Raw genomic sequence first — 13,597 nt, 5'->3', positions numbered from 1 at the left:
TCTTTTTAAGTTCAACTTTCGAACAATAATGTAATGTCCACATGGCAATAAAACACTTATCAGCACTAGGTTCATCAGGCAGATCTAGATTTCATTTCTCTTCTAAGGCTGGCGTCCTTGGCGGGAACAAATTCTTCCACTAGCACGATAAGGGTTTGCGCAGGTGTAATGAAATTTTTTAAGTTGCGCCTTTGGACAACAATTTCACAACCTGTTTTGGGAAAATATTAAACAGAAGTTCGCTGCTGCTTTTTCTGTAATATCATCATTGCGGTATTTGATAGTTGACGGATGGAAATGTACAGTTTACATGTAGATTGATGCGCTAAGCAGGCGATTTCTTGGGAAATTCAACTCTATTACAGAAAAAATGGAAGAATTTATTTGAATAATTATTCCTTCGACAACCATAATATTTATTTCCGTTTGTTAGAAATATCAAACAAACTAGATATCCCAAAGATTCGGTGGAAGCTCGTTCGTGAATCCTGAGCTCTAGAATCGTGAAATCATGTTTTGAAGACAGCAGATAGATAGATAGATGCTCCCTATTTAGAATTTAGAAAACTAAATATACTCGAGAGACAATTTTTAGGACCAGTGATCTGATTAATTAGGGATTGTTAATTAGGGTGCAAATCTTTAGACTTGCTTTACCTGTCCGTCAGGATGTTCCGTTTATGCCTAAAAAATTTCCTACCCTTTTTCACCACAAGCGAGTTGAACAATGATGCTTTCATGATCTGTTGCTGTTAAAGGTTTTTACACATTCTTTTTACAAGTTACTAAATAAATCGTTAGCACACATCCTCAAAATCGATCACACTTTTGCTTTTCTGTCCCTTGACTCGTTTTTCAATTCCTTATATCTCCTGTAATTTCTATCGCTTCCTTAGTATTCTTGAAGTTTTTACCTCGCGCCCAATTGATGACAAAATGGATGTCGAACAAAATTCGTTTAACATCATGCACATTGATCTCATTCAGGCCATATCTGGTCTTCTTTCTGCTTACATAATGACAGATAATCCAAAAAGCACTCAAAACATTTCGAAAGAATAGACGCAAAGATGTCTCGAAAGATCTCCCTGATAATATTTTGCCTAAAGTAAGCAAATAGCATTACTAGCGACAAGTATTCAATGAAGGGCTACCGCGTCTACATGCCCGTCCACAAAGTTGAGATAGATGGCGTGGTATCCGAGTTTGTCGTGCATGCATCTACTGGGGATAGGGATTAGCTGCTACAAAGATCCCTTGCTTCAGTGAGCTAGGATTTTGAATGGCAATCGCACAGGACGGAACAAAATATGATGTCGCTTCAAACTCATGTTTGTGCCGCGCAAATAGACCATTGTAGCAATAAGACACGGTATGGTAAGTATATTTATATTATATTTCCTGATTATACATCATATTATCATGATTTAATCTGTTCCGCAATATTCCGCCACGTCACTCGGTCAGTTGCTGCTCGCCAGGTTCTGCTCCACTTGGTCCAGCAACCGGGAACGCTGCGCTCTTCTCCGTCTTGTACCTGCCGAGTTGGAGGTGGAAACCAACTTGGTGGGGTTGTTGTCCGGCATCCTCACAACATGCCCCGCCCGCCGTACCCTTCCAGCTTGAGCTACTTTCCGGATACTTGGCTCACCATAGAGTCGCGCAAGTTCGTGGTTCATCCTTCTCCTCCACGCGCCATCCTCCTGCACACCACCGAAGATCGTTCTCAGCACCCTTCTTTCGAAGACTTCGAGTGCTTGCAGATCCTCCTCGAGCATTGTCCACGTTTCGTGCCCGTAGAGAACCACCGGTCTAATCAGTGTGTTGTACATGGCGCATTTCGTGCGGTGGTGAGGCTTTCTGGATCTCAAAGTTTTGTGGAGCCCATAGTAAGCACGACTTCCCGAGATAATACGCCTTCTGATCTCCCGGCTGGTGTTATTGTCCGCAGTCACCAATGAGCATAGATAGATTAACTCGTCGACCACCTCGAACTCGTCGCCGTCGATCGTAATACTACTGCCCAAGCGTTCCATATCGCGATCGGTTCCGCCAGCCAAAATGTACTTCGTCTTAGACACATTTATCTTCAGTCCTACTCGTGCTGCTTCGTGCTTCAGTCGGGTATATAGATCTGTTACCGTCTCCTTGTTTCTACCGATTATGTCTACGTCGTCAGCGAAGCACACGAACTGTCCGGACCTCGTGAAAAACAGCAGGTAGGACACCCATCGCCTTGTCTTAGTCCCCTGCGTGTTTCAAACGGACCCGAGAGGCCGCCCGAAATTTTGACATAACACCTTACACCATCCATCGTAGCCTTAATCAGTCTTGTCAGCTTTCCAGGGAAGCCGTTCTCGTTCATTATTTTCCTTAGCTCCACACGGTCCACCGTGTCATATCCGACTTTAAAGTCGATGAACAGGTGATGTGTCGGGACCTGGTATTCACGGAATTTTTGGAGGATTTGTCGTATAGTAAAGATTTGGTCGTTTGTTGCTGAAACCAGCCTGATAACTACCGACAAATCCATTTACCAGCGGTGATAGACGCCGGAACAGAATATGGGATAGCACTTTGTAAGCGGCATTTGTTACTGTGATCGCTCTGTAGTTTTCACAGTCCATTTTGTCGCCTTTCTAGTATATCGGGCTGATGACCCCTTCCTTTCACTCCTCCGGTAGCTGTTCCCTGTCCCAGATTCTTTCGATTATTCGTTGCATGCATTCCGTCAGTTTGTCCGGACTCACCTTGAAGAGTTCAGCTCCTAGACCATCCTTACCAGCTGCCTTGTTGTTCTTAAGCTGTTGAATAGCCTTGTTAACCTCATTCATAGTGGGCGCCGGCACATCCCCGTCGGCTGCGACACTGACATAATCGTCCTCCTCGAACGCCCGATTGTCCGCCTGCGCACCATTCAGATGTTCATTGTAGTACTGCCTCCACCTTCCGACCACCTCACGTTCGTCCGGCAACATGCCATATTCCTTGTCTCTACACATTTCAGCCCGCGGCACAAAACCGTTGTGAGAGTCATTCAGCTTCTTGAAGGACGCCCGCGTTTCCGGAGAGCGATACAGCAGCTCCATATCCTCTTTCTCAGACTCTTCCAGGCGGCGCTTTTTATCCTGAAAAAGACGAGTCTACTGTTTTTGCTTCCGTCAATATGACTCCACGTTCTGACGAGTGGCTTGAAGCAACATCGCTGCGCGTGTCGCATTCTTCTCGTCCAATATCTCTTGGCACTCGCCATCGAACCAATCGTTGCGTCGACTCCTCTGTATGTATCCCAGGACGCTCTCCACAGTGCTGCTCATGGCTGCTTTAGTCCTGGTCCAGCAGTCCTCAAAGGGAGCATCGATGAGCTCCTCCTCCGGTGGCAGCGCTGCTTCAAGATGCTGCGCGTACGTTGTCGCGACGTTGGTTTCCCTCAGTCGGTCCAGGCTATACCGCGGCGGGCGCCGGTATCTTACACTGTTCACTACGGATAGTTTTGGACGCAGTTTAACCGTCACCAGAGAGTGGTCCGAGTCGATGTTAGCGCCCCGATAGGTCCTTACGTCGATAATGTCCGATAAGTGCCGTCCATCAATCAGGACATGATCAATTTGCGTTTCTGCTTGTTGCGGTGATCTCCAGGTGTATCGATGCAGAAGGCGGTGCTGGAAGAAGGTGCTCCTTATGGCCAAGTTCTTGGAGGTGGCGAAATCGATTAGTCTTAGGCCGTTCTCATTCGTCTGCTGGTGGGCGCTGAGCCTACCAATTACCGGACTGTAGTCTACCTCCTGGCCAACTTGAGCATTAAGGTCGCCGATGACGATCTTGACATCATGTCTTGGGCAGCGATCGTATTCACGCTCCAGCTGCGCGCAGAATTCGATACTTCCGAGGTGGGGATTATGCACGTTAATTATGCTGATGTTGAAGAACCGGCCCTTGATTCTCAACCTGCACATTCTGTCGCTGACCGGCCACCATCCGATCACACGCTTTTGCATCTCCTCTACCACCATAAAAGCTGTAACAGCTCGTGTGTATTGCCGCAGCTCTGGTAGACCCGCACCGTAGACCCCTTCCAATACACCTCCTGCAGCGCCACAATGTCGAACTTGCGGTCTTTCACTATATCGGCAAGTATGCGAGTGCTTCCGATAAAGTTAAGCGACCTGCAGTTCCACGTCCCAAGTTTCCAGTCTCTTGTCCGTTTCCGATGCGTACGTCTGTGCCAATTTTGTCTATCCGAAATTATTTGTTGAACTTCCTGAGCATGCTACTTTTATGGGCGGCTTAGCTAGGCCTGCGCTGTAACGCTGAAGGATCACGGGAAGAGAGAGAGAGAGATTTGGGCTAAGCGCTTATTTAAAAGGCGGTGCTGGCTCGCCTTGTCAGGGCTGCTTTAGGGCATGTGGTATTTTGAACTAGAACGTGTAGAGCCCACTACCTCGTCCTACCACACCCGCAGTCAGCCCCCGCTATATGGTTCGGGTCGTGAATCACAACTAGTTGCTATCGCGACTAAGCATTATCCACCACCTATGACCCGCCCGGTTGCCTGAAGCTCAGCTTCCCACATAGCGTTCCTTCACCACCACGGGGCCCGGGTATGGGTAGGGTAAGTATGCAGAGATTTATTAGGTTGACTCTTGCATTGGGAATGCTGAGTAGTGCGCTTTTATTGTGGGCAAAGTTCACATGCCAGGAAGAGTGCGACTCTGACGATCCCCTTGTCGGGACATCTGTTTCTGCTCCTAAAGCGCGAAAACAGATAGGATTCCTTGCAAAGGCCAAAAAATTTATTTTGAGAGACCACCAAATATAACAGCTCGGAGAAGCATTGACACAAAACCGTTGCCAATAACCTTTTGTCTTAGAAATTTGAGAACAAATTAGAAGATTCTGGCGTTTCCAGGAACATCAAGTGAATCAACATTTCAACTAGAGTTTCAGCTGGACTGATTGGGCTTTGGCAACTTGGTATCTCGTTTAGTCTGTCCCATTTAAGTTTTTTGTGAAATTTTAAGTATATAAATATCGTTTGTTATTTATTCTTCTATCCCCTTTACAATTAAGAACAATACGTTGGTGCTTATCTGGAAACAGCACATTTATTCGGATTTATTTTATGATTTATCCTGACTCATTCTATAAACATGATCAAGATTACAGCGCCCCTGAAAGGTTGGGGCCCTTGGCGGGGGCCAACCGCACGCTACGGACCTGATCACATTTCGTCAGCATCTTCATGTACACTGAAAAAACTTAACACGTTGACATAATGTGGAAATCTATTGAATTATTTCAATCTACAAACACATAAAATGCGCACAGTTGCCACTTGAATATCCATCCGAGTGTGGGAAATATGGTTTTCAAATGAAATTCATACGAATGTGGTGTGAAAATCACATCAACATCATAAGAAATACCATTGACTAAAACTTCCAAATGAATTACACGTGAATACCGCTTTGTTTTACTTATAGATTTCATTGGCAGAAGAGACGGCGCCGGTGGTTGAGTGGTAAACGTGGCCGCCACTTATTCCAGTTGGCCTGGGTTGTTGAGATTTTTCTGAGGTGAAAAAATCTGTGGTCACGTCTTCCTTCGGAAGGGAAGTAAAGCCGTTGGTCCCCGGTCCATGAAATTGGTGGATCGATATCTAGTCCAGGTAGTGGAATCACCTCTCTGGAGTCGGTAAAGAAGAAGTATATCCAACTATACTTCTATACTCTACTAACAAAAATATCCTCCTCCCGTGATACTTGTGGAGTGCGCAGTAGTATATACGGCCTCTAGCAAAAGCAAGTATCGGACTAACAATTCCTTCCCTTTCCTTCCGCGATCTACGTTCGGGCCTGGCCGGCGCCGGTATTGATCAGAAACACTTTAGGATTACCAGGAGTTGCACATTGAAAGATGGTTCGCTAATCCCAAGCAATTATCTACTGATTCCCTGTGCAACTTCAGCTTGTCCCGATCGATAACGGAGTAGTAGCCAGGGGTGGTCGCACAAGCTCGAGCTTATAGATTTCATTGGCAGAAAAATCGGTGAAATCGATTGTTTTACATGTAGAAATGCACTACATGTTTTTCATGCGAAAGTCATGTGGAAAGTTCATACTTTACGACTCAACATTCAATGGATAAATATGTCGTATTCACGTGGAATTTGTTTGAATTTAATTTGAAACACCACAAGAAATGCTTTTGAATGGATTTTCATGTGAAATTCACAGGGAAATCATTTCTTTTTAACATAAGAACGCCCATGAAAGTGATGTTTAATTGCATATGGTTTTATCGTGTCGATTATTTTCAGTGTACAGCTTCCGTGATCGGTCTCTGGCCGATTTGTTTTGCTTATCGTCACGATTTGGAGTCACCACCTTCTTGTAAGTCGACAGTCTACCAATTTCCAGCACAGCCGAGTGATCAGTAAATGTTTATACTGATATCTCGGAATAGTGTAATTTATTTGCTGATTTTTAGCGAAATATTTTCCGAATCTCAGCTAACACTTACAACTTTAACTGAGATCTCAGCGAAAAATGAATTTTCCGAGCGCTCGCTTGTTCAAATTTTGGTAAAAGTTGCAAAAAATGCTGTGATTCGGCAGAAACAATTAAGTGTGTGGACGACACTCCCAGTTTGCTTGCGACATTTCGGACGGAGCGGTTGGGGTTACGCTTGAAACAGCTGGCCACTCCTTTCCGACTTTGGATTTTTTCCTAATACAGTCTGCCTGGGTGTCGACAAGCGTTTTCCGAACACTGTTATTACGTTAATCACAGTTGATTTGGTCACATTCAACAATTTCGTAGTTCGGAGGGATTTTCGCGATGCGTTAGCAAAATTTTGCTCCGTTGCTCCTCGTTGCCATTTTCACAACTGAAGAGCAAATGTCAAAAACAAATAATAGGCACGCTACTACATACATACATCTTTAATATGAGGGGCGCGAAGGTTTTTTGATGTGTAATGCAAAAATGCGTCAGGTTGAAGTTGACTAATTTTTGATTTCTTAGTCGACCGTTACCGGTAGTAGACGTAGTTGAACGGCGCTACGCTACAAGTATTTATTTGATTAATTTAATTCAAGCCGCGCGCGATTTTCGAAAAAAAATAGTCAGCATTATGTCGTGCAGTGTTCGATCGTGTTCAATTAGTGATGATCGTTTTTTATGGAAGTGCGAGTTTTGCAACAAATCGTATCACGCGGCCTGTGTAGGAGTGCAACGGCACCAAGAGCATCACATCACGTCTTTTATGATTCCTCTATGCTCGGATTGTCAGCATAATCTTAAAACGGGGATTGACACTCGTAAAGTGCTTTTCCAACAGGAGCAGCTCTTTAATTTAATCAAGACGCAAACGGATTCCAATCTTCGAATGGCTGCTGACATCAAAAAGTTGAACGCATTTGGTGAACTGTTCGATAACATTGATCACCAGCTAAAAGAAGCGGTGACTAATGTAAATAATATCACCTGCGCGAAAGTTGATTATGCGATGTCAACATTATCGCGCACTATGGAAAACAACGCGGTCAATAAGGCCGATGAGCTCGTTGTTTTAAAAAATCATGTAACGTCATTATTCAACATATCTATGGAATCCACAAGGAAGCGCATTGAGGAGTACGTGGTGGAGCTCACAACTGACCTGACTCGTGAGCTAAAAAAAATATGCTGCGAAGTTCAAAATTTAAGCGTAATAACCATTGACATGGCGTCTCAATGCAACGAACATACCGGTAACCAGTCGTTTTCTGCTCGTGATGCTCTTGACGAAATAAAATCACAAGCCAGCGCTGTTGGCGACGATATTTTAGACGAAGTAAGGGCAATTGCCGCGAGAATTAGTACCCTGGAAACCAGTGTTAATAATGCTCGTTTGACACCTGCGGTGTCTCCCCCCAGTCTGATGGACGAATTGGCCGTCGTTTCCAACAAAACTGCTATCTCAGGTTCGCAGCATAATCAAGTGGCAAAAGATGGATGGCGCACACTTGGTTCGAAAAGAGTGTGGCGCTCCGACTGGTCAGAATATGACTTACGTAAACAGCGTCGCATTAAACAACAAAAAGAGAAAGATAAAGCAGCAAAGAGTAAAAAATCGAGAAGAAAACAGGGTACAAGATACAGCAATACCAACAGTAATAACAATAACAACTACAACAACAAAGACAGCAAGTGCAATAAGAACAGGAACCGCAATAAGTACAACAATAACAATAATCACAACTACAACCAAAATAGAAACAACAACAATAGCAACAAAAACAACAGCTACAAGTCCAATAATACCACCAACAATTTCAATAGAAACAGGCACAACATAAACAATAACGACCACAACGGAAACAGAAACAACAACATTAACAGCAGTAACAACAACAACAATAATAATCACAGAATAAGCAACTACAACAAAAACAGCAACTACAACAGAAATAACAACAACCACAACGAAAACAGAAACAGCAGTTACAGCAACAACAACAGAAACAGCATTTGCAATAGGTACAACAATGGTCTTAACAACAATCACCATAACAATCAACATCATTGTTCATCTTGCTCCTGTGAACGTTCGTGTTTTCGCCAATTTTAACGCACTTCTCAGAGGCAGACCAGGACAAGCATGACGCAGCTGGTAACAGTACAATAGTTTTAAACAATATTTTTACGAATAACGAATCACAACCAACTTCTTCGAAAGCCACTGAAATTTTGGTTTACTGTCAAAATTTTAATAGAATGAGGAGCGCCGTAAAGATGAACGAAATCCATAAGAATATATTAGGCTCCTCATTTTCGATAATTCTAGGTACCGAAACAAGTTGGAATGAGGATATAAAAAGTGAAGAGGTTTTCGGTAGTGACTATAATGTTTTTAGAGATGATCGTGATTTACGACTAACCCAAAGAATGTCAGGCGGAGGAGTTCTCATCGCAGTTTCATCTATATTTAATTCCGATCTTATTGTCTCACCAAAATTCAAAGAATTTGAACATGTATGGGTTAAAGCACATATCGCTGATGAAATCCACATTTTTGTCTCAGTGTACTTTCCTCCGGACCTAGCTTGCAAATCAACATATGAGATTTTCTTTCAAGCAGCTGAAGAAATAATCTCTAATTTTCCTCCAGAATTCAAAGTTCATATTTATGGTGATTTTAATCAGCGCAACTTAGATTTTATTCCTGACTCTGAAAATGAGAGCATTCTACTTCCTGTCGTTGGTGATAACGAAACATTACAATATATGTTTGAGAAAATTGCATTGCTAGGACTCAATCAAATAAACCATATAAAAAATCAACACAATCGTTATTTAGATCTGCTATTAACAAACATTAATGAAGATTTCTGTGTTGATGAATCTCATTCTCCCTTATGGAAAAATGAAACGTTTCACACAGCAATAGAATTCTCTATTTTTGTGCACAAGAATCATAATTTCATTGATTGTGACTTCGAGGACGTTTTCGATTATAGAAAAGCAAATTATGAAAATATTAAATATAAATTAAGCAGTGCTAATTGGCAGTCCCTTTTAAAGAATCAAGTGAACGTTGAATGTGGAGTGGAGATCTTTTATAATATTTTATGGCAAATAATACAGGAGGAAGTTCCACTCACGAAAAAACGACGAAATCATGCATCCAAAAATCCAGTTTGGTTCAACAAGGAAATTATTAATTTAAAAAATCGGAAGCAAAAAGCTCACAAAATTTACAGAAAACACAATAATCAGGATAATTTGGAAAAATACCTTAACATTCGTGACCAACTAACTTTGGCTATTTCTTCGGCACTTACTGTATATAATGCAAAAACTGAAAATGAGATCAAGTCATGCCCAAAAAACTTTTTTAATTACATCAAAACTAAGTTGAATTCATGCAACTTCCCATCAAAAATGTCTTTAGATGGGAAAGAGGGTGAAACTTCAAAAGATATTTGTAATCTCTTCGCAACATTTTTTCAAGAAACTTATTCTAACTATTCAGACAATGATCGTGACTTTGAATATTTTTCTTATTTTCCTGATTATTCAAGGGATGTTGGTGTCAGACACATTAATGTTCAAGATATCTTGTCTGGTCTCAATGATCTAGATGCCACTAAAGGCTCCGGACCTGATGGAATTCCACCTGCTTTCATAAAGAATTTAGCAACTGAGCTTACGTCACCTTTATTCTGGCTGTTCAATAAGTCACTAGAATCTGGTATTTTCCCAAAAGATTGGAAAAAATCTTTTTTAATACCTATTTATAAATCGGGTACAAAATCTGATATTCGCAATTATCGTGGAATTGCCATTCTGTCTTGCTTTCCCAAACTTTTCGAATCCATCATAAATAAAACCATTTTCAACCAAGTCAAACATAAAATAACAAATTCACAACATGGGTTTTTTAAAGGCCGTTCAACTAGTACAAACCTTTTAGAATTTGTTGATTACTCGTTAAATGCCATGGATAAAGGAAATCATATAGAAGCTCTTTACACTGACTTCAGCAAAGCTTTCGATAAGCTGGACATTCCCATGTTATTATTCAAACTTGAAAAATTGGGAATCGAGATGAGACTCCTCAATTGGATTAAGTCGTATTTAACAGATCGTCAGCAAATAGTAAAATTCTATGAGATGAAATCTGATATAATTAAAGCTACTTCGGGGGTTCCGCAAGGTTCACACGTAGGACCTCTTCTTTTTATTTTATATGTCAACGACATCTCTCTTATTTTAAAAAACATTAATATTCTCATATATGCGGATGATATGAAGCTATTTTTAGAAATTAGAAATAATAATGACTATAATGTTTTTCACGATGAAACACAAATCTTTTATACATGGTGTTGTAAATGTTTACTGGAGTTAAATGTTAAAAAATGTAATCTCATGACTTTTAGCAGAAAACAAATCACGGTTTCCGTGTCAATTACATTAGGTAATCAAACCGTTCAGAAATGCGATAAAATAAGAGATTTAGGAGTTATCTTAGATAAAAAATTAAAATTTGTGGAACATTACAACACAATTGTTCATAGAGCTAGTAATATGCTTAATTTTATAAAACGCTTCGGATATCACTTTCAAGATCCTTACACAATTAAAACTCTTTACGTAGCATATGTTCGGTCTATTTTAGAATATTGTAGTATTGTTTGGTCACCATTCATAAAAAAACACGAAGTGAGAATTGAATCAATCCAAAAACAGTTTCTATTATATGCACTACGCAAGTTAAGATGGACAGTATTCCCTCTTCCATCTTATGAAGCACGTTGTATGTTAATAGATATTCAAACATTGAAAGAACGTCGGGACTATGCTATGATCTCGTTTCTAAACGATATCGTCATGCAGCGTATTGACTCATCTTACATATTATCAAAATTAAATTTATATGCTCCTACTCGTCAATTACGCAATAGAAATTTGTTCGCGATAGGTCATCACCGTACAGACTATGCTAAATTCGGACCACTAAACCAGATGATGGCTGTGTATAACGAGCATTGTGAAAGTATTGACCTTACCATGCCCCGAACAAGTTTAAAACAGTTTTTCAACTCTTTACGGCATCATAGTACATAGAAATAGTTTACAGGATAGTATATAAGCAATTAATATTTATATAATGTAGTCTACATTTGATTGACGAAATAAAATAAATAAATAGATCGTGACACCCTTTAAATTACGTTGGAACAGTTGCTCAATTTGTATAACGAATTACACATTCGAAATTATTTATGCGTCTTTCGCCAACTCGTTTCAAATTTGCGTCGTTAAGTCGATTGCCAATTGAAGTACCTATTCTGATTTTTTATTTTACAAACAAAGAACTCAGGGACCCGTCAGCCATTAGTAGGTTAACATAACGGCGTCCAAGAGCCTCCGATACTAATTTGAACGGCTGCAATGCGTTAATAAGATTTTGCATGGATTCATTGTGCTCTCTTGTCATATAGAAATGCACAAGTTACAAAATGGTTGAAAGCTCAACTCATTATTTTGATTTTTCCATGCTGGGGAAATCTATAAAACAGATGTTGACTTTATCTGGATGTGTGTCCATATGAGAAAAATCTGGCCGATTCACGATGAATCTGTAACATCGATATCACAAACAGCAATACGCAATAAATTAACCAAAATCCACGTTCCATAAATCTGGTACTCAACGCTACTATCGACAACGTTTTGCATCTGTCTAAAACACTTGCTCAAACAATCAGACGCTAATCTTGCATATGAGGGAGACATATAAATTCATATGCTCGAATCACAGACTTATCAGTTACCTAGTTCCCAAATTCCTAGTCGGAACCACCAAAAAACCGAGCGACATGAAATTCGTCCTCGTTCTTGCGATGCTGTTGGCCGTTGCCTACGCAATGCCAACTCCCAGCGATGACATCAACGCTCAACTGACGGCCATCCAGGAGGCTATCGAAAACAACCCGGAACTGGCAAATGGATGGTTGGGCAAGGCCTGGAACTGGGTGAAGAATAATAAGGATTCTCTTGGTCAAATCGCTGGTGGAATTCTGAGCCTGTAAGATCGGTACATATTATTGTTCACGTAACAGGTAAAATCAAGAGTTTTTTATTTATTTTACAGGGGTTAAACGTTGAACCGGTTAAAGTTTGTTTTCATGGTGAATTGGGTATTGTGCTAAAATCAGAGATATTACTATGTAATACTGACACCTTTTTCATTCTGAACTGTTCAATAAAGTTGTAAGCAAATAATGTTTTGAATTATTCCCGAATAGCTGTCTGTCGTATTTGTGAACAGTCCTTTAAGAAAAAACGCTTTTAATCCACCTAACAGTGTGATGAGACATTTCTTATAACTCTTATCACTCTCTTCGGATATTATATCGTTTGAGAACATTTAGAACTTGATGCTTCGCGATGTTTTTGATAACACATACTACATGGGATTGTGGCAGGACACAGAGAATCGCTCAAATCAGCATAGGACAACATCAGTGCTAGAAATCTCAAACCAAATCAATGGGAAAGCGAAAAAATGGCCCATAAAATAGACATACAAACGAATTATTGCTAATGCTCTGTTAATAAAATATCTAAATTCCTCAATCAATGCATGGTGGTGGGAAAACTGAATTTTCCTAAAGGGGTTATGTATATTGTACTGAGCCAAAAAATCGATTTTTTTTTGAATTGAAATGAAGTTTATACTTTACTCAAATTTCCAACGCGACTGAGACCTAAAAATCAACGCTTTTTCTGGAAAAAAGCGATACTAGCAGTGACACCATTCAAAGAAAATCAACAGTGAATATTTCCAGACTTGGTTTTATTTTCTATTTAAGAACTATTGTGTTTTTTTACATCCTAGATTGCATGATTCAGTGATCGAAACCCCAAACTTCATGAAGTATTTGAAATTATTAAATTAAAATTTGTGTTTGCTATTGAAATTGACAAAATGATAGTATCGCCCCTTTGACGATTGTTTACTTTTTCGGTCCCACCTATCAGCATTGAAGTATCGCCCTTACATTTTTTTTACAATACCAATTTTACAATTGGTGGGGGTTTGG

The 13,597-nt window shown here is 40.5% G+C and overlaps 1 long non-coding RNA gene across 1 annotated transcript; it reads left to right on the top strand.

Moving 5' to 3' along the window:
* Positions 1–12,322: 12,322 nt before the first annotated feature.
* On the top strand, positions 12,323–12,785 carry LOC131684936 (uncharacterized). The gene is made up of 2 exons (XR_009304712.1): positions 12,323–12,579; positions 12,646–12,785. It is a non-coding gene; the product is annotated as an uncharacterized LOC131684936 (long non-coding RNA).
* The last annotated feature ends 812 nt before the right edge of the window (positions 12,786–13,597 follow it).

This window comes from Topomyia yanbarensis, chromosome 2 (genome assembly GCF_030247195.1).
Source record: "Topomyia yanbarensis strain Yona2022 chromosome 2, ASM3024719v1, whole genome shotgun sequence".
In the NCBI taxonomy this organism is placed as follows: Eukaryota; Metazoa; Arthropoda; class Insecta; order Diptera; family Culicidae; genus Topomyia; species Topomyia yanbarensis.
This window is presented reverse-complemented; position numbering and strand designations above follow the sequence as displayed.